This window comes from Lissotriton vulgaris, chromosome 7, assembly GCF_964263255.1.
Source record: "Lissotriton vulgaris chromosome 7, aLisVul1.2, whole genome shotgun sequence".
NCBI lineage: Eukaryota > Metazoa > Chordata > Amphibia > Caudata > Salamandridae > Lissotriton > Lissotriton vulgaris.
Window position 1 is genome coordinate 169,991,883 of NC_141695.1, and position 20,507 is coordinate 170,012,389.

At 49.7% G+C, this 20,507-nt stretch overlaps 1 protein-coding gene across 5 annotated transcripts in view; it reads left to right on the forward strand.

Moving 5' to 3' along the window:
• LOC147701095 (uncharacterized) overlaps nucleotides 1-20,507 on the forward strand; it is a 178,538-nt gene that overhangs the window by 78,395 nt on the left and 79,636 nt on the right. For all 5 annotated transcript variants that reach the window (XR_015297434.1, XM_086929875.1, XM_086929876.1 and 2 more), the window contains one exon: nucleotides 16,144-16,275. The gene's annotated coding sequence lies outside the window, so the exon portion shown is untranslated. The remainder of the gene's footprint in view (nucleotides 1-16,143; nucleotides 16,276-20,507) is intronic.

The following is a 20,507-nucleotide window of genomic DNA, read 5'->3' on the forward strand; positions in this document are numbered from 1 at the left end:
GGGGCTGAGCTGGGCTCTTCTATCCGGGGGCCCCTGGAGCAGAGCTGGGCTCTTCTATCCGGGGGCCATGGGGCTAAGTGGGCTCTTCTATCCTGGGCTTCTGGGGCTGAGCTCGGCTCTTCTATCCGGGGGGCCCTGGGGCTGAGCTGGGCTCTTCTATCCGGGGACCCCTGGGGCTGAGCTGGGCTCTTCTATCCAGGGCACCCTGGAGGGGCTGAGCTAGGCTTTTCTATCCGGGGGCCATGGGGCTGAGCTGGGCTCTTCTATCCGGTTTGCCCCTGGGGCTGAGCTGGGCTCTTCTATCCCGGAGCCCATGGGGCTGAGCTGGGCTCTTCTATCCAGGGGCCCTGGGGAGATTTTCTTTTGGCCCTGGGGTGTTTGTGGGCATCATTTGTGTCACAAAACTCTATTCTATCGTTTGAGTTAAAGAGGAGATCTGTGCACTGCATCTTACTGCGCTGAATGAAATCCCCTTGAATACTTAGAGTCCCTGGGGGAGAACTAGCCCACCAGGAACCTGCAGTTTGCGCCAGGGGGGTGTTCTGAGGCGACGCCCCTTTTTACACCTCTCTGCAACGGTGCTTTGTGGCGCTTAATGGAGGTAGCTGGTGAGCTAGTTGCGCCCTAAGGACCCTCAGGATTCAAGGGAGTTAATCCCCCAACTTAAAACATGCCACGGGGTGCGTTTGCACATTGGTGAAGGTAGGGGGCGGGGCCTGAGGTGGCGTCGGCAAACACGCCCTGTGGCGCGTTTTAAGTTGGGGAATTCTCTCCGCCGCCTTTGACACGGTGGACCACTCCATCTTACTCCATCTTACTCTCCCGTTCAGGGCGGCTGGGGTCGGCGGTTCGCCCCTGGTCTGGCTGTCCTCCTTCCTAAGGGACCGCACCCAAGCGGTGCGCCTGGGCGACTTCTCGGCTGATCCACGGAAGGTACTATGTGGGGTCCCTCAGGGCTCCTCCCTTTCCCCACTACTGTTCAATCTGTACATAGCCCCCCTCATCTTTGCTCTTCAGCAAATGGAGGTCTCCGTATATAACTATACGGATGACCTCCAGCTTATATTTTCCCTATCTCAATCCCCTGACTCCATGTCTAACTTTCAATCTACTATGATCCGGGACTGGATGAATTACAACCACCTGAAATTAAACCCAGACAAAACCGACCTGGTTTTAACAGGTGGTTACACCAGTCCCTGGTCCCCCCACTTTTGGCCCCCCTCCCTTGGTCCCCCTCCGTCCCCCTCTTCCTCCGTCAAAACGCTCGGTATCAAGCTTAACGATCAACTCACCCTGCACTCCCAGGTGAGCTCAGTGGTGTCCTCTTCCTTTCTTTCACTTCGCACTATCCTCAAGGTCTCCCGCTTCTTTTCCTTCTCTGCCCTAAAACTTATTGAACTAGCTATGGTCATCTCTCGATTCGACTACAGCAACGCTCTATACTGCGGCATGCCCGCATACAACGTACGACGACTACAGCTGGTTCAGAACCAGGCCGCCCGTCTAGTCTACAACTTGGCCAAATCCCATCACGTCACCCCACTTCTAAAATCCCTGCACTGGCTCCCTATCCGTGAGCGTTCCCAGTTCAAGATGGGTTGTATCACTTTTCAGGCTCAGCTAGGCTCCGCCCCTGCCTTATCTCCTCGGAGATTAAAGCCTATTCCCCGCAAGGGAACTGCGCTCATCTTCCCAACACCTGCTGACAGTTCCCCGCTTTCGGCGTAAAAAGTGGGGAGGCTCAAAATTCTCCACACTCGCCCCCACCTTCTGGAATTCTCTCCCGGCCCACCTCAGATCCTCCACCCAATACTCTCACTTCCGAAAGGCACTAAAAACCTTTCTCTTCCTACAAGCTTTCCCACAATAATTCCTCCCTATGCCCCCGGACCTCCCCGTTCTTTGAGGCTCAGTAAACCACAGCACCATGAAACCGCCAGGTGTACGCGCGCTTTAAAAATGATTTAAACTCAAAGTCAAACTCAATTAATACCTCTTCAATCCTGAGGGTCCCCGGGGGCCAACTAGCCCCGAAGCTGCGTTGTAGAGTATTGTAAAAAGGGGCATGGCCTCAGAACACCTCTATGCAATGCAGCGCTCTGGCGCATACTAGAGGTACCTGGTGGGCTAGTTGGCCCCCAGGGACCCTCAGGATTGAGGAGGAATGAATTCTCCAACTTAAAACGCGCCACAGGGCGTGTCTGCAGACATGTCACCTCAGGCTATGCCCCCTTCCTTCACTATTGTGCAAACGCGCCCGTGGCGAGTTGTAAGTTGGGGAATTAATTATCTTTCAATACTGAGGGTCCCTAACGGCCAACTAGACCACCAGGTACCTCAAGTGTGCGCCACGGAGACAGGTTGCAGACAGGTGTTCAGCGCCCACGCTCCTTTTTACATCTCTCTACAACGCAGCTCTGTGGTGCTTACTGGAGGTCCCTAGTGGGCTAGTTTGACCCTAGGGACCCTTAGGATTCAAGGGGACTTAATTTCCCAACTTAGAACGGACACAGGGCGCTTTTACACAGTGGTGAAGGGCGGCGACGGGCCTGAGGTGAGGTGTGCAAACATGCCCTTTGGCGTGTTTTAAGTTGGGGAATTAATTCCCCTGCAATCCTGAGGGCCCCTGGGGGCCAAGTAGCCCACCGGGTGCTTCCAGTAAGTGACACTGTGAGAGGTCTGTCTGTTGCATATGACTCACAGTAAGAGGGTGTTTAGAGTTTAAGAAATCTGTGCACTCTGTGCTGATGTTTGCTCACACTGCGAGGGGCATTTACTTTTTGTGGAAACCCTTCAAACACTGTACCACTTAGGGTGGAGTCATTCGAAGAGCCAGGACTTCAACTTCTTGCTTAACTCAAGAAGCGAGGAGGAGGCTCTGATGTGGCTCTGATGTGTTGAGGGAAGTCGCTCCATGCTTTAGAAGCGATGTATGAGAAGGTGTGGCCTCCGGATCTGTTTCTGTGTATGTCTGTGATGTGTCTGAGTATGAGTCTGGCTGAGAGGGGGGACCTAGGTTGTTGACGGAAGGAGTTGTGGTTGTTAATAATATAGGCAGGGCCTTTTTTGTGTAGTGCTGTGAATGTGTGGGTGAGTAGTTTGAACTGTGGGTGTTTATGTATCTGGAGCCAGTGGAGTCCCCTGAGGTGTGGTGTGATATGTGTTCTGAGTGAGAGGTTGAGGATGAGTCTGGCAGCTGCGTTCTGGGTGGTTTGCAGCCTACTGGTGAGCTGTTTGATGATTTCTGCAGAGAGAGTTCCCGTTGTCCAGACTACTGGGGATGAGTGCATAAATGATGGTCTTCTGGTGTTGCTTGGGAGCCATTTGAAGATTTTCTTCAGCCTTTTCAGGGTGTGCAAGCAGTGACGACGTTGGCCTGGGCGATCATGAACCCTAGGTCACGTGTGTGCAAGCTGGGGGTGGGAGTCGGTCCCAGGGTGGTAGGCCATCTGGTGGATTCCCATGTGCAGGTGTTGTTTTCAAAGATCAACACATCTGTCTTGTCAGTGTTGAGTTGGAAACAGTTGGATTTCATCCATGTCTTTCCGGTCGGTAATCGTGTTCCTTGTGCTGTGGGTTTTGTGAGAAGGTGGCCTGATATGCAGTGCTCACTATTTTAGTGAACACTATGTATCAGTCCAGCAACCCTTATTGATGATTGGTTGTAAGTCAACCTTATAGACCAGCTATCCTAGTAGCGTGGATACGAGCAGTCTAAGGCTAAAGACTCGAGAGGGCGTGTTAAGCCAGCTGTTATACCACACATATACCCCTTGAATACCAAGTGAAAGGACACCACACAAGTGTTATGAAAATAAACAAGATATTTATTAAGAATCACAACAGCCCTGTACTCTTTATGAGGACAGGGTACTAAGCACAAAACAAAACTCTTACGAAAATACTTAAGTTAGCACAGTATATACAAATGCCCGAGGGGCACGGAAAACCATATACTCTGAAAGTGGAATGCGAAATTACTAGCAGGTAAGTACAGTACTAATAGGCTTTGGAATCGCTAGGTCTTGACTATAGAATCTTCAGATTACTTCTAGGAGTCCTAGGGGACTCGGGTGCAGAGTGTGCACTCTCACGCGGGATGCGGGACAAAGTCTATGGTAGCTAGATTTCACAGAGTTAGTGTTCTCGGGCGAACCCGACCTGGTAGGAGGAAAACGAAAGTGGATTCTGACCCTTGGATAGTGAGGCTATGCTGGGGCACCGAAATGCCGAAGTTACCTAGCCCAGGGGCTGCAGCTGCATAGGTCTCAAAAGACGTCGGGAATCCTCGTAGACGGACCAGGAGCCTGGAAGAAAGAAGTTGCTGGCAGGCGACCAGTGAAGAAAGTTTGATGGATCCAAGCCTGGATCGAAGAGAGATGACACCTGAAAGCAGAGGGGACCAAGTTCGAGACTACTAGCCAGTAGTCAGGTGGCACCAGGAGGGCACCGGATGGTAGTCACCTCGACTAGGTGAGTGGGTGACGCTGTGCTCGCAGATCTCACGGACCAGGAGGCGTTGTCGGCGACCAGGATGGAGGAGCGAGCTGTCCCACGATGGATGAAGCTGTCGGCGTTGCTGGACCCAGGATTGGGCAACAAAGCCTTGGCAAATTCAAGCCCACGCGGTGGACTCAAAATGGCGTCTGGAGTGGACCAGGAGGGTCCGGGGTGCTTCTATTGAAGAAGGAAGCAAGGGCCAGTCTGGAGCAACCAGACCAGCAGCAGTGATGTCGTCGGGCGTCGTGAAGAAGGCCACAAGCCAGCCGGCTAGTAGCCACACAGCGCGGTGAGCAGGCAAAAGCAGAAGGGCCCCACGCAGATCGTGGAGATGCTGGAGGGCTGATCTTCGGTGCTGGAGCTGCTCAGGGTTGGGGCTTTTCGGACCCCAAAGCACTCACCAGTGGAGCACACGGTGGGCTTGTTGCAAAGAAGTCGTGCAGTCTTGGCGATCGTCGGTCCCTCGAGGTCTCGTCGCACTCACAGTTCTCAGCTTGGCTGTAGAGGTGAGTAGAGGTCAGAGGTGCCAGGGAAGCCGGGTCTCGTCGAGCTCTGTCGTCGGATTCCTGAGGAAGGACTTGCAGCAGACCGCAGTGTTCTTAGGATGGTGCCCGCTTGATGCAGGGTGACTACTCCTTAGCCACAAGGGAGAATCTTGAAGAAGGAAATCTTGATGTCTTTCGCAGAAAGTCGTGTCTTGATTCCAAAGATGATCTAATTTGAACAGGGGGCCCGCTCCTATCTTTATACTAAGAAAAGGAGCTGACCCGGTGACTAGGTCCTGCCTATGGGTGGGACTAGGAGGGGGGTGGTTACACCCCTCTCCCATGCCGGACTTCCCCCAGGCCAGGGGCTGGTGTGCCCCTGGAACTGGTTCTGACCGGCCTATGCGTAGTGAGCACCGGGGTGCCACTCAGCAGTCACCTTCCTGTAAAGCCCTGCCTACCCAGGATACACAAAACCCTGTCTGGGACGGTGCTAGCACCGCCCTCGACAGGAAACCCTTTGTCCAGGCTCCCCTCGCTGGAAGGACTCCCAGCTGCAGGGGGTCAGACTCGTGTCTGTGGTGGCAGCATCCATTTTGTGGAGCTGAGGCTTCGTTTAACTTTAACCGGGGTTCACAGTTACATCCATGTCGTGTCCCTCTAGAAGGGTGGAATGCTAACCCCGTCACCAGAATTGGCGAGGGGTTAGTATTCCAATTTGTATGACACCTTACTCGACATGTTTTGATAAAGCAATACCAAAGATAGCATTTAACCGCGAGGATTATAATGCACTTAAGAGTATATGGTATGCGATATCATGGAACAGCTATTAGGACTTGGTTCCGTAAGCTGCAGACAGGCTCAGCTCATGCCAGAGCACCATCTCACACGATTCCAAGCACTCTGCCTTCAGGATTGTTAAGGCCTGCCATAGGAGTGACTGATAGGAATCTGTGTGTCCATTTTAGGGTTAGATATAGGTATACTATATCTACAGCAAAGGGTGATTACACGACTTTGCCCCAGCTGCCATGCAGCCAGTTGTGTCAAATTTAGGAGGCCAGCCAGGGGTGGCATAATACATGCTTCAGCCCCTGGTAGGCCCTGGGTACACCTATGCCCTGAGTTACAGGGTCTGATAAGGTGGCCCAGTACCAATTGGTAAATGCACCTAGGGTACATGTGGTAATTTAGAGAGAGAACAGCCAGGCTGTGGGTCTGATTGGCAGGCCCACAGCCAGAGAAAGTCGTAAACCAGTGAAACAAAAGCAAAAAATCTGGGTGATCATAGGATTGCAGACCCTACTCTCCTACATGACCCCCCCCCCCAAACTTTGGGACAATAAGCTAACCTTGACCAGGTGAGTCTTCTTGTTCTAAGTGGAAATATCTGGAGAGCCCATCGGCATTGCCATGATCAGTACCAGGTCTATGTTCCACTGTAAAGTCCATCCCCTGTAGGGAAATGGACCACCTAAGCAGTTTGGGGTTTTCACCCTTCATCTGATTTAGCCACAAGAGGGGCTTATGGTCGGTCTGAATCTTGAAGTGAGTGCCAAACAAGTATGGCCTCAGCTTCTTCAGGGCCCAAACCACAGCTAAGGCCTTCCTTTCAATAGCTGACCAATTCTTCTCTCTGGGGGTCAGCCTTCTGCTTATGAAAGCAATGGGCTGGTCTTGACCATCAAAATTCAGTTGAGATAGAACAGCTCCCACACCCAACTCAGAAGCATCTGTTTGGACAATGAATGGTTTGGAGTAGTCTGGACTCTTAAGGATAGGTGCTGTGCACATGGCCTGCTTTAGGTCATCGAATGCTTTTTGACAGCCTGCTGTCCACTGAACCTTTTTTGGCATTTTCTTACTTGTCAGTTCATTTAATGGAGTCACAATTGATCCATAGTTCCTGACAAACTTTCTGTAGTAACCAGTCAGGCCCAAGAAAGCTCGAACCTGAGTCTGGGTGGTTGGAGGAGCCCAGTCCCTGATTAACTGTATTTTGCTCTCCAGTGGCTGAACCTGGCCTCCACCTACAAGGTGTCCCAGGTATACAACCTGTGTCTGCCCTATCTGGCACTTGGTGGCCTTGATAGTGAGGCCTGCTGCTTGCAGAGCCTCTAACACTTTCCTCAGGTGGACCAGGTGATCCTCCCAGGTGGAGCTAAAGACAGCAATATCATCTAGATATGCTGCACAGAAGTCATCCAGCCCAGTGAGAACATGATTCACCAACCTTTGGAAGGTGGCAGGTGCATTTTTCAGACCAAAGGGCATTACCACAAATTGATAATGCCCACCAGGGGTTGAAAATGCTGTCTTGGGCTTGGCATCCTCAGCTAACCTGATTTGCCAATACCCAGCTGTCAGGTAAAATGTACTTAAGTAGTTGGCAGAAGCCAATCTATCTATAAGTTCATCTGCCCTTGGTATTGGGTGGGCATCAGTCTTAGTGACTGCATTGAGACCCCTGTAGTCTACGCAGAACCTCATCTCTCTCTTACCATCCTGGGTGTGAGGTTTTGGCACTAGAACTACTGGACTAGCCCAAGGGCTATCTGAGGGTTCAATGACTCCCAACTCCAACATTTTCTGCACTTCAGTTTTTATGCAGTCTCTAACATGATCAGGCTGCCTGTAGATTTTACTCTTGACTGGCAGGCTGTCACCAGTGTCAACCTCATGGGTGCACCAATTGGTCTGACTGGGTGTCAGAGAAAACATATGTCTGAAAGACTGAAGAACCTGTTTACAGTCTTTCTGCTGATGCTCAGAGAGGCTGCCACAAAAGACAACACCATCTACTGACCCATCATCAGGATTCTGAGTGAGCAGGTCTGGGAGAGGGTCACTCTCTTCCTCCTGTCCCTCATCTATGGCCATGAGCAAGCTCATGTCCTTCCTGTCGACATATGCTTTGAGCCTGTTGACATGGAGTACCCTGTGGGGGCTCCTGGGAGTTCCAAGGTCCACCAGGTAGGTGACCTCTCCCTTTTGCTCAAGAATTGTGTGGGGCCCAGACCATTTGTCTTTGAGTGCTGCTGGGGCCACTGGCTCCAACACCCACACCTTCTGTCCAGGCTGGTAAACAGTCAGGACAGCCTTTTGGTCATGCCAAGCTTTTTGAAGTTCTTGACTGGCCTTAAGGTTTTCAGATGCCTTCTCCATATACTCAGCCATCCTGGAGCGGAGACCAAGTACATAGTCCACTATGTTGGTTGCAGGCTTTTTGAGAGGTCTCTCCCATCCTTCCTTCACCAAACACAGGGGGCCTCTCACAGGATGCCCATACAAAAGTTCAAAAGGGCTGTAGCCAACCCCCTTTTGTGGGACCTCTCTGTAAGCAAACAGAAGGCAGGGAATCAGGACATCCCATCTACGCCTGAGCTTTTCAGGTAGTCCATGAATCATCCCTTTGAGGGTCCTGTTGAACCTTTCAACAAGCCCATTGCATTGTGGATGATAGGGTGTAGTGAACTTGTAGTTGACACCACATTCCTTCCACATAGCAGTTAAGTAGCTTGACATGAAGTTTGCACCTCTGTCAGAGACAACCTCCTTAGGGAAGCCCACTCTGGAGAACACTCCAACTAGGGCCCTTGCCACTACAGGTGCTGTAGTGGTCCTAAGTGGAATAGCTTCAGGATACCTGGTGGCATGATCCACTACCACCAGTATAAACTTGTGCCCTGATGCTATCTGGGGTTCCATTGGACCAACAATGTCAATCCCCACTCTTTCAAAGGGCACCCCCACCACAGGCATTGGTATAAGGGGGGCCTTTGTTGTGCCACCCGACTTACCACTGGCTTGGCAAGTGACACAGGAGCGACAAAACTCCTTGGTATCCTCATTCATGTGAGGCCAGTGAAAGTGTGAGACAAGCCTGTCCCAAGTCTTTGTCTGGCCTAAGTGACCTGCTAAGGGAATCTCATGGGCCAAGGTAAGGAGGAAACCTCTCTGAGACAAGGGTACAACCAGCCTCCTGGTCATGCCAGGCTTGGGGTCTCTTGCCCTAGTATACAGGAGTCCATCTTCCCAGTATACCTTGTGGGTACCTGTGGCGTTCCCAGCAGCCTCAGCAGCAGCCTGCTGTCTGAGGGGTTCAAGGGAAGGGCAGTCTAACTGGTCCTTCCCCAGGTCTTCCCTTGAGGGTCCCCCTGAGCCCAGGAATTCAACTTGATCAAGTTCAAACTCTTTAGGCTCAGTTTCCCTCAATTCCTGTAGGTCAGCCTCCTCTGAGACTTGATCCACAACCTGGGGCAAGGGGGAAGGCACAGCCTTAACCCTACTGCTCTTCTTCTTGGAAGGTGTCTGGTCCATTGTTCCAGGATCCAGCACCTGTTCAGTGGGGCATTTCCTGACCTGTGACCTGGTCACAGCAAACACATGTGCTGGCAAGCCTAACATTTCCATGTGAGTCCTCTGCTCCACTTCTGACCATTGTGATGACTCCAAATCATTGCCCAACAAACAATCTACTGGCAGGTCTGAGCTAACTACAACCTTCTTTTGGCCAGTTACCCCTCCCCAGGAGAAAGCTACAATTGCCATACTGTGACTGGTAGTGACATTGCTTGCATTGGTCACCAGGAAATCTGTACCTGGCATGATCTGTCCAGGGTCCACAAAGTTAGGTGTCACCATTGTGACACTGGCACAAGTGTCCCTATAGGCCTGAGCCATTTTTCCATTAATGAAAGGTGTCTGTCTGTATTTGTCCAAAGTATTGGGACTTATATCAGGGGATATATCCACATCCCCTGTACAGACAAGGACAGCCTGAGTGAGTGTGCCAACTAAGTTGTCATACCCCTCAGAACCCAAGGTTAACCCAACTAAACCCTTGGGAGGTGCACTACCCCTGCTGACTGTACTAGGGGGCACAGGTGCCTTAGGGGCTGCAGTGGCAGGAGTCTGCCCTCCTCCTTTCTTGGTGCACTCACTAAACCAGTGAGTTTTACTTTTGCAGTATTGGCACCACCTTTTAGATTGGCCTTCTTGATTTTTCTTCTTCTGGGGAGCCTGACCCCCACCCTCTTTGGGTTGTTGGGGACCTGTCAAAGACTTCTGGTCATTTTGTTTCCCCTTAGAATCTTTACCCTTCTGGTCTGCTTTCTTCTGACCACCTTGATTCTGGCCCTGGTTCTGTTTAACTCTTGTTCTGACCCATCTGTCTGCCTTCTTTCCCAATTCTTGGGGAGAGGTCAGATCTGAATCAACAACTGGTTCTGACAATTGTTTAAAATTTGTTCTCTCATGATCAAATTGTACAATCCTGTATAATCAGTAACCTTACTGCCCAGCAACCAGCCCTCCAAAGCCTTAGTGGCACAATCTACAAAATCAGACCAATCTTGAGACTGAGTTTTCTGGGTATCCCTGAACAGCACCCTGTACTGCTCAGTGGTTAGGCCAAACCCATCAACCAGTGTGTTTTTCAAGACTTGGTAATTGTTAGCATCCTCCACTCTAGTAGTGAGGAGCTTATCTCTACCTTTACCTTCAAAGGAGAGCCACAAGATAGCTGCCCACTGACTCTGGGGAACACCCTGCACAGTGCAGGCCCTCTCCAAAGCAGTAATCCATTTGTGGATGTCATCCCCTTGCTTAAAGGGGGGCACTATCTTATTCAGGTGCTTTGTATCAAAACTCCTTTCCCTATTGCTAGGTACATTGCTGCCACCAGTGGGGGCTACCCCACTTAACTGTTGCTCTCTAGCAAAGGCAAGCCTCTCTTTGGCCAGGGCAAGTTCTTCCCTTTCAATCCTCAGATTGGCTGCCCTTTCTTTATCTTCATACATTCTCCTCTGAGGGGAAGTGATCCTCCTCACAGCAGAGTTCTGAGAGCCATTGGGTTGAATGGATCTGCCAGAGCCTCTTGATAGAGACCTGACTCGTCCATTCCCAATGTTAAGCTGGCCTGAGAGAGGTCCCAGGGGTCCCCTAGTACCATTCTCATGCCTGCTTAAGTTGGCCCTAGTTAGCTGACTAACTATTTCTGGACCTTTGTCTGCCTCATCCCCAGATGTCTCCTGATCATCATCCTCCTCACCTGAGAGATGGATGAGATCTGGGTCACCCCTGGTTCCTTCTAGGGCTGGCATGTCCCCTTCTGGATGAGAAGAGCTAAGACGTTTCTCAGCTTTCCTGGCATCATAAGTCTCTAAGAGACCTATCAGAAATTGGATTGTGGGGTTAGACCCCTGTTTTAGCTTTCTGGAGGTACACACTTGTCTCATCTCCTGGAAGCTAAGGGCTGCATATCTAGAAGAGGCCTGTGGAGGGTCCTCAACCACCTGAGGGGTCTCAGTAGACTCTCCGTGGTTAGACATGCTTCTAGTGTGGTGTAAGTGATGCACCTACCTACACTATGTGTTTGCCTACTGATCCCTTGCTAAGAGTTGCAGCCAAGGTGTGCTAAGCCTTGAGGAGCTGCAACAGCTGGTTCAGTAGAACTCAGAGTATTCTAAGCTAAGTTATATGTACCTAAAAGTACTTATGTGATCTTTCAACAAGATATTCTTAGGATACGTGTGGTAAAACAACAGCAAGCTCAAATCCCAACCGCTGCTCACCAATGTGAGAAGGTGGCCTGATATGCAGTGCTCACTATTCTAGTGAACACTATGTATCAGTCCAGCAACCCTTATTGATGATTAGTTGTAAGTCAACCTTATAGACCAGCTATCCTAGTAGCGTGGATACGAGCAGTCTAAGGCTAAAGACTCGAGAGGGCGTGTTAAGCCAGCTGTTATACAACACATATACCCCTTGAATACCAAGTGAAAGGACACCACACAAGTGTTATGAAAATAAACAAGATATTTATTAAGAATCACAACAGCCCTGTACTCTTTATGAGGACAGGGTACTAAGCACAAAACAAAACTCTTACGAAAATACTTAAGTTAGCACAGTATATACAAGTGCCCGAGGGGCACGGAAAACCATATACTCTGAAAGTGGAATGCGAAATTACTAGCAGGTAAGTACAGTACTTATAGGCTTTGGAATCGCTAGGTCTTGACTATAGAATCTTCAGATTACTTCTAGGAGGCCTAGGGGACTCGGGTGCAGAGTGTGCACTCTCACGCGGGATGCGGGACAAAGTCTATGGTAGCTAGATTTCACAGAGTTAGTGTTCTCGGGCGAACCCGACCTGGTAGGAGGAAAACGAAAGTGGATTCTGACCCTTGGATAGTGAGGCTATGCTGGGGCACCGAAATGCCGAAGTTACCTAGCCCAGGGGCTGCAGCTGCATTGGTCTCAAAAGACGTCGGGAATCCTCGTAGACGGACCAGGAGCCTGGAAGAAAGAAGTTGCTGGCAGGCGACCAGTGAAGAAAGTTCGATGGATCCAAGCCTGGATCGAAGAGAGATGACACCTGAAAGCAGAGGGGACCAAGTTCGAGACTACTAGCCAGTAGTCAGGTGGCACTAGGAGGGCACCGGATGGTAGTCACCTCGACTAGGTGAGTGGGTGACACTGTGCTCGCAGATCTCACGGACCAGGAGGCGTTGTCGGCGACCAGGATGGAGGAGCGAGCTGTCCCACGATGGATGAAGCTGTCGGCGTCGCTGGACCCAGGATTGGGCAACAAAGCCTTGGCAAATTCAAGCCCACGCGGTGGACTCAAAATGGCGTCTGGAGTGGACCAGGAGGGTCCGGGGTGCTTCTCTTGAAGAAGAAAGCAAGGGCCAGTCTGGAGCAACCAGACCAGCAGCAGTGATGTCGTCGGGCGTCGTGAAGAAGGCCACAAGCCAGCCGGCTAGTAGCCACACAGCGCGGTGAGCAGGGAAAAGCAGAATGGCCCCACGCAGATCGTGGAGATGCTGGAGGGCTGATCTTCGGTGCTGGAGCTGCTCAGGGTTGGGGCTTCTCGGACCCCAAAGCACTCACCAGTGGAGCACACGGTGGGCTTGTTGCAAAGAAGTCGTGCAGTCTTGGTGATCGTCGGTCCCTCGAGGTCTCGTCGCACTCACAGTTCTCAGCTTGGCTGTAGAGGTGAGTAGAGGTCAGAGGTGCCAGGGAAGCCGGGTCTCGTCGAGCTGTGTCGTCGGATTCCTGAGGAAGGACTTGCAGCAGACCGCAGTGTTCTTAGGATGGTGCCCGCTTGATGCAGGGTGACTACTCCTTAGCCACAAGGGAGAATCTTGAAGAAGGAAATCTTGATGTCTTTCGCAGAAAGTCGTGTCTTGATTCCAAAGATGATCTAATTTGAACAGGGGGCCCGCTCCTATCTTTATACTAAGAAAAGGGGCTGACCCGGTGACTAGGTCCTGCCTATGGGTGGGACTAGGAGGGGGGTGGTTACACCCCTCTCCCATGCCGGACTTCCCCCAGGCCAGGGGCTGGTGTGCCCCTGGAACTGGTTCTGACCGGCCTATGCGTAGTGAGCACCGGGGTGCCACTCAGCAGTCACCTTCCTGTAAAGCCCTGCCTACCCAGGATACACAAAACCCTGTCTGGGACGGTGCTAGCACCGCCCTCGACAGGAAACCCTTTGTCCAGGCTCCCCTCGCTGGAAGGACTCCCAGCTGCAGGGGGTCAGACTCGTGTCTGTGGTGGCAGCATCCATTTTGTGGAGCTGAGGCTTCGTTTAACTTTAACCGGGGTTCACAGTTACATCCATGTCGTGTCCCTCTAGAAGGGTGGAATGCTAACCCCGTCGCCAGAATTGGCGAGGGGTTAGTATTCCAATTCGTATGACCCCTTACTCGACATGTTTTGATAAAGCAATACCAAAGATAGCATTTAACCGCGAGGATTATAATGCACTTAAGAGTATATGGTATGCGATATCATGGAACAGCTATTAGGACTTTGTTCCGTAAGCTGCAGACAGGCTCAGCTCATGCCAGAGCACCATCTCACACGATTCCAAGCACTCTGCCTTCAGGATTGTTAAGGCCTGCCATAGGAGTGACTGATAGGAATCTGTGTGTCCATTTTAGGGTTAGATATAGGTATACTATATCTACAGCAAAGGGTGATTACACGACTTTGCCCCAGCTGCCATGCAGCCAGTTGTGTCAAATTTAGGAGGCCAGCCAGGGGTGGCATAATACATGCTTCAGCCCCTGGTAGGCCCTGGGTACACCTATGCCCTGAGTTACAGGGTCTGATAAGGTGGCCCAGTACCAATTGGTAAATGCACCTAGGGTACATGTGGTAATTTAGAGAGAGAACAGCCAGGCTGTGGGTCTGATTGGCAGGCCCACAGCCAGAGAAAGTCGTAAACCAGTGAAACAAAAGCAAAAAATCTGGGTGATCATAGGATTGCAGACCCTACTCTGCTACAGGTTTTATTCAGAGAGGGACAGTATTAGTTTCATGTTGTCTGTGTAGAAGAGGCGGTTGATGTATTAAGTATGGATGACTTTGGACAGTGGGGTTATGTAAGTTTTGAAGAGGGTCCGGCTGAGACATGAACCTTTGGTGCTCCGCAGTTGAGATTTCCGGTTTCCAAGGACTATGATGTCAGATTGACTGTCTGAGTTCTTTTTGCCAGGAAGGAGCAGATCTATCATAAGCAGGTCCTTGAATCCCAATCTCGTGAAGGTGTCCATGAGGATGAGGTGTAATACCATGTTAAACGCCGCCAAGAGGTCCAATAGAATTAAGGCCCACTCTCTGCTCTGTCTATGATTATGTGTATAGCATAGGTAGGTGCGATGAGTGCTGTTTCCATACTGTGGTTGGGCATTATTCCGGACTCGGTGGCCTTGAGGAGCTGATTGTTGATGTGGTAGTTGGTCAGACGCCTGTTGATGGTTTTCTCTAGGACTTTGGCCGTGTATGGTAGGAGGGCGCTCGGTCAGTAGTTGTAGAGTTTAAGGTCCCTGGAGGGTTTATTCAGCAGGGCTGTACCAGCTGCCTGTTTCAAGGCTCCTGGGAAAAGGGCTGCATTGATGGAATCGATCAGGATGGGAGTGAGGACTTCACTGATGGAGTGTAGGTCTTTTTTAGGTCTCGCCTATGCAGCGCGCTCGCGCTATATAGGAAAAAGACCTTTTGTATTCGATTCGCTTTTTGCACTAAAAACGTGCACGCGCTGCATTGCTTTCAATGGCAACGCGTGCATATTTGACGATTCCCTTGCGGGAGTGAGCTTTGTACTTGTACTTTTAACTTGTAAACATATGGTAGTCCTGCTCGCTCCCGCAAGGGAAGAAACCGGCGCAGGCCCCCTCCTCTCTCCCCTACCCCTGCTGCCTCCTTTCAGCGCGAGAGTTTTTCTTGTACTGAAAAAGTGTAAAACTTACACAAAGTCTTCCTGGGCACTGAAATGCGCTGTTCCCAACACTAGATGCAATAATTTGCACTTCAGAAAATTAGTGCTCGTCTCTTACAGGCACATGCATCAAGCTAGGATTTTGCGAGTCCTTTTAATTGCGATTATTAAGGAATCGCAATTAAGGACTCGCAAGAGCCGATGCATGTAGAAATCGCTATAAAAATAGCGATTCCTACACATTCCTGATTTATGAGTCGCTAATTGCTAATATTCCCATTCTACAGGCCCATAGGAATGAATGGGAAGTTGCATGCGCAATTTGCGAGTACCAAATTGCTCATCCAATTTCAAGGGTGCAAGGGTGTCAAAAGGACACCCTATTGCACCCCTGAAATTGATCTGTCCAGTGCACACACATGTCCCAAGGACATGTGTGTGTGTGTAACCTACAACTTTGAAAAATGCACCTTAGTGCATTTTTCAAAGTTTTTGCAAATTACCATGAAGTTCAACTTCATGGTAATTTGCGACTCCTAGTAGCGAAATTGCTACTTCAAGGTGGTTCTTACATTGCATTTAACGAATCGCATTCCTTAAATGCAATCACAATTTGAGAACTCACAATTAATTGCAAATTCTCTAATTGCGAGGGCCTTGACCCTTGATGCATCGCAAAAGCTAATTTTGCGATCCCAAATGGCCGATTTTTGCGAATCGTACCATTTGCGATTGCAAAGAGCTTTGATGCATGTGCCTGTTAGTTCTCAGAGACTATTCTTCTTGGACACCACTTCATGCGAGAACAGACAACCCTCTCTGTCTGGACCGTATTTGTTTTTCCTCTTGTTAACTTTTTTCCAGTTGGAGTCCCCTGACAAGATCAATCCATATTGATTTCTTTATTTGTCTTCACAGTGACAGTCTGCGGTATCCGTCTTGCGGCGGCGTTTGTTTACACACAGTGCTACTGCAAATATCTGATGTAAATCTACCAAGCTCTGTATCCAGTTCCGTGACCAAATGACTGTGATGCGAAACTTCAGCGAGGTAATAATTATGATGAACATATTTAAAAGCACAATAATTCTGATTGTCACAGTAGCTGCGCTGTAATATAAATTATTTGAAATTGCAGTTAAACCACCTTGAAATGCCGAAGCGCTTTGATGGACCATGACTGAGCTTACTGGGATTAACAAGAACTTGATTCTCGGCCAAGGCGGATAATAAACCTGCTCCTCAGGCCCCTCCTTGCCCAGTGGCATGCACACTGAAGTTTAAAAATGCAAACTTGAAAAATCCCCCAGATGCTCTACATACGGAAACATCAGCATTTCTAAATCACTATAAAATATATTATTAGCCCAATTAAATCTGCCCCCCCCCCCCCAAAAGCACGGTAAGGTAGAAACACCAAAGTACAAGGCAAGAACATTGGCCAACTGTTGCCGAAAGTGCCCCCTCCTCCCCCGCTTTCCATGTGGCCCCACCGGACCCACTAGGGTGCTCCCCACAGCTGTGCAGCTCAGCTCCCTCTCCCCTCTGTTGCTGCAGGAGGTTTATCCATCGCCGGCTAGAGAGGGATGCAGGGTTCTCAGGGTGACATCTCCCGGCCTAACACCTTTGCACCTCCATCTCAAATGTACAACATCAACAGCCTCTATGTGGCAGGCTCTGCAGGTATGTGCAATGACAGGGGGTGCAGAAGAGGAAGGCGAAGAGACGAGGGTAAGGTGGCACAGACCACTTTAATATTAGAAGCACGGGTGTGGCACTTTATAAATCACAGCAGCACGGCTCCCCTGGCGTATCCTCCTCGCTTGACAAACGTGTGCGTCAGTGTGTGCGTGGTGTCCTGAAACAGCATGAAGCTTACAAGGGGCCCCACTCAAAACGACTCTCTTAAGAATGGAATGTGATGCCAAAGGTACCCAGCTTCTAAGAGCTACACAGAACAGGCACCCAGTTTAACTCATTCCGCTGACCTCAGAAAGATGAAAGGCAGAGCTCACTCTACCGGTGTTTGAATATGTGATGGCAGATTGCAGCAGTTGTGTCACCCACTTGTTGTCTACCCTTCAAAGAGCAATACAAGCAACCAAAGAAATAACAGCACCTACACAAACGGAGTTTAGGTGGCATGCAAGCATTGTTTTCCATGATATTGGTTATTTTTTATTTAGCTTCCAAAAATACATTTAGTTGCACAGTAAAATATTTCTCAGCAATGGCATTTTTCTCGTCTGAGCCCGGTTCTCAGTTCATCAAATTTATTTAAAATGGACTAGCACCAGAGCATTTTATAGCAAAGCACCGAATGAACCGGTATGCTTCAAGAGAAGCCGCCATGTTTATCCTCTCAATTGCTCTAAAATGGTCTCCTTCATCCCTGACCTGAACTCTTCTCTGTTTCATCTGCGTTTCTGCACATTTTTTTGCTAACCATTCGTCGAGCTCCGGGCACTGATGAAAGCGGTTAATGTTTACTGGAACTTATAGTCCTGTTTGATAATGGAATACACAAGACTACAAGTCCCAGAATTCAAACCAAACAAGCATTGGCATAGCCAATAAGTCTCGCCTTTGGGACCTTATAAGTGTTTAGCCATGCAACAGTTGATGTTGTTGAACCAAGGATATTGTGCAGCATAACTAAATACTTATAATAAGGTCCCAAAAGCAAGACCTATTGGTTATGCCAATGCTTGTTTAAATTGTGCTGGGGTGGGTCTAATGGGGCACCGGAGTGGATGGCCTTCATGTTTTTGTCAGCCGCGTTTGTGGTGATGACGTTCAACATGGTCAAGGTCCATTCTTTGGCTGAGATTCGAAGACTGGCTGTTGATTGGGTCAGGTGGAGGGTTGAAGTTGTCGTATGTGGATGTGATCTTGTTCCAAAAGAATTTACAGAGAATGATTAAGGGGCCTTGTAATGGGGGGATGTTGCTGATGGTGGCTGTGGGCACCATGAATTATCTGATGATGGTGAAAATTTCTTTCCTACTGTTGTTGGCTTAAATGCGGTTGGCTTGGGGTGTTCATTTGGCATTTCAAGTTGCTTACAGTGCTCCATCGCCATCGTGAGTTCTTCTGTGTGCCACTTGATTTTTGTTCGTGATCTTGAATAGTTTTGCTGTGCTTGAGGGGGTCCAGGGTGTTAGTGCTGGTGGTGATCCATTCATTGCAGTTCTTGTTGTCTTCCTTTAGACTGCTGTGCTTGAGGGGGTTCAGGGTGTCGGTGCAGGTGGTCATCCATTCATTGCAATTCTTGATGTCTTCCGTTAGGTTGATACTGTGCTTGAGGGGGTCCAGGGTGTCGGTACAGTTGGTGATCCATTCATTGTAGTTCTTGATGTCTTCCATTAGGTTGCTGCTGGTATGCCTGGGCTATCCGGGGTGTTGGTGCCGGTGGTAATCCATTCATTGCAATTCTTGATGTCTTCCGTTAGGTTGATGCTGTGCGTGAGGGGGTCCAGGGTATTGGTGCAGGTGGTGATCCATTCATTGCAGTTCTTTTTTTTTTTTTTTAACAATTTTTATTATTTTTGAGCATTCAGGTACAACATACCATTACATTCTTCTATTATCCCACCCTACCCCACATTCTAGTTCCATCCTAAATGCATACTCTCTTTCTGTAGTAATCCCTCTTCCTTCTGCTCATCAATCTCAACCTCCTCCCCAACTCCCCTCCCTCCACCCCCCTGTTGTGTCATCCTGTGACTAATCATGTCGAACGTTGAGTCGTTCTCCTAATACTTCATGAGCAATCCTAACATGTAGTATGCTGGTAAGTATCATCACTATCAGCCTTAGTGACTATCAGACACGTGATCAGCCTTATTCTAGTCTTCCTCCTGGAGAGTGTCAGCTAATCCCTGTACCAGCAGTTCCCAAGCCCTTGCCGTTTCAAAGTCCTTATCTTTTTTCGTGCGCTGTGCCAGTGCAAACCTCAGTTTTCCATCACTGCTGGCCCATTTCAGCAGTTCTACCCTCCATCGTCTGCTGCAAGGGCCTCCTTTTGCTTTCCAGTGTCTCGTTATCTCCCTTTTAACTAGGAGCAGCCCTAAGTTCACAAATTTACTCGTCAATTTCGTTTTGGGTGTGTGTGGAAACAAGTGTAATATGCAAGTTGCCATGTCATAGGTTAAACTCTGTTCTGTGACCTCATTCAATATACTGCCACTTCCTTCCAATAATCTCCTATCTGTGGACATCCTCACAGCATATGTTCTAATTCCACTCCTACACTCTTACATCTGGGGCACCTCGCTTCCACCACCCCGAAATACTTTTTGATCTTTCCAGGAGTCAGGTATGCCCTGTGTAATATAAAGAAATGCACTAGTTGGAAACAAGCGTTTTTCATGCCCTTCCATGCTCTACGCACTATGCCGTCCCACGTCGTTTCTGGTATTGGCTTTCCAATTCCCTCTTCCCATTTCACTTTCAAACCCTCTAGGGGCGCTAATCCTTCTAGTAACATCCTCGAATACAGACAGACACGTGACCGTCTTGAAGGTCCCCGCCGCCATTACTACGTATTGACATGCCTTCGTCATTTTGGGTTCTTTCGCTCCTTCCCTCCATTGCCGTCTCACTGCATGCGTCACCGCCGCATGTAACAGGAAACCTCCCCTGGAGAGACCGTACCTCTCCTGTAAGATCTCATACGGCAACAGTTCCCCTTCCTCATACAAGTCCCCGATCATCTGTATCCCAGCATCCGCTCAGTCCATCAATGGCGCCCAGTGGCTCCCGTGTGGGAACGCTGTAAGCATCCCCAACGGTATTTCTGGCGCATAAGGGTGTAACACTCCTGCCTTTTGTTGACTACGGTTCCAGCACAAACGCAACGTTTTTTCTTCCTGCGTCAGCCCAGCACGGTCTAACTTTTGCTGTAATATTATGTTGGACAGAACGTGTCGTGGTATGCCTTTCCCTCTCCGAGCCTCTGGGCCCCTAAACTCCCTCGCGACCTCCTGCGTCAGCACCTGTAGCTGTGCTGCTAGATAATATAACTCGAAATCTGGGACCGCTAGTCCCCCTTCTGCTTTTGAGCGTGTCAAGGTGTTCAAGGCCTCCCTCCTCCGTCCCGTGCCCCAGAGGAATCCTATTATCATAGAGCGCAATAAACGAAAGACCGAATTCGGTATCCAGACCGGCAGTGTCCTGAAATAATACAGAAGTCGCGACAATGCCATCATTTTCAATAAAGCAACACGGCCCATCACAGAGAGGGGCAGCGTTGACCAGAAGGCCACGCTTCCTCACGCACC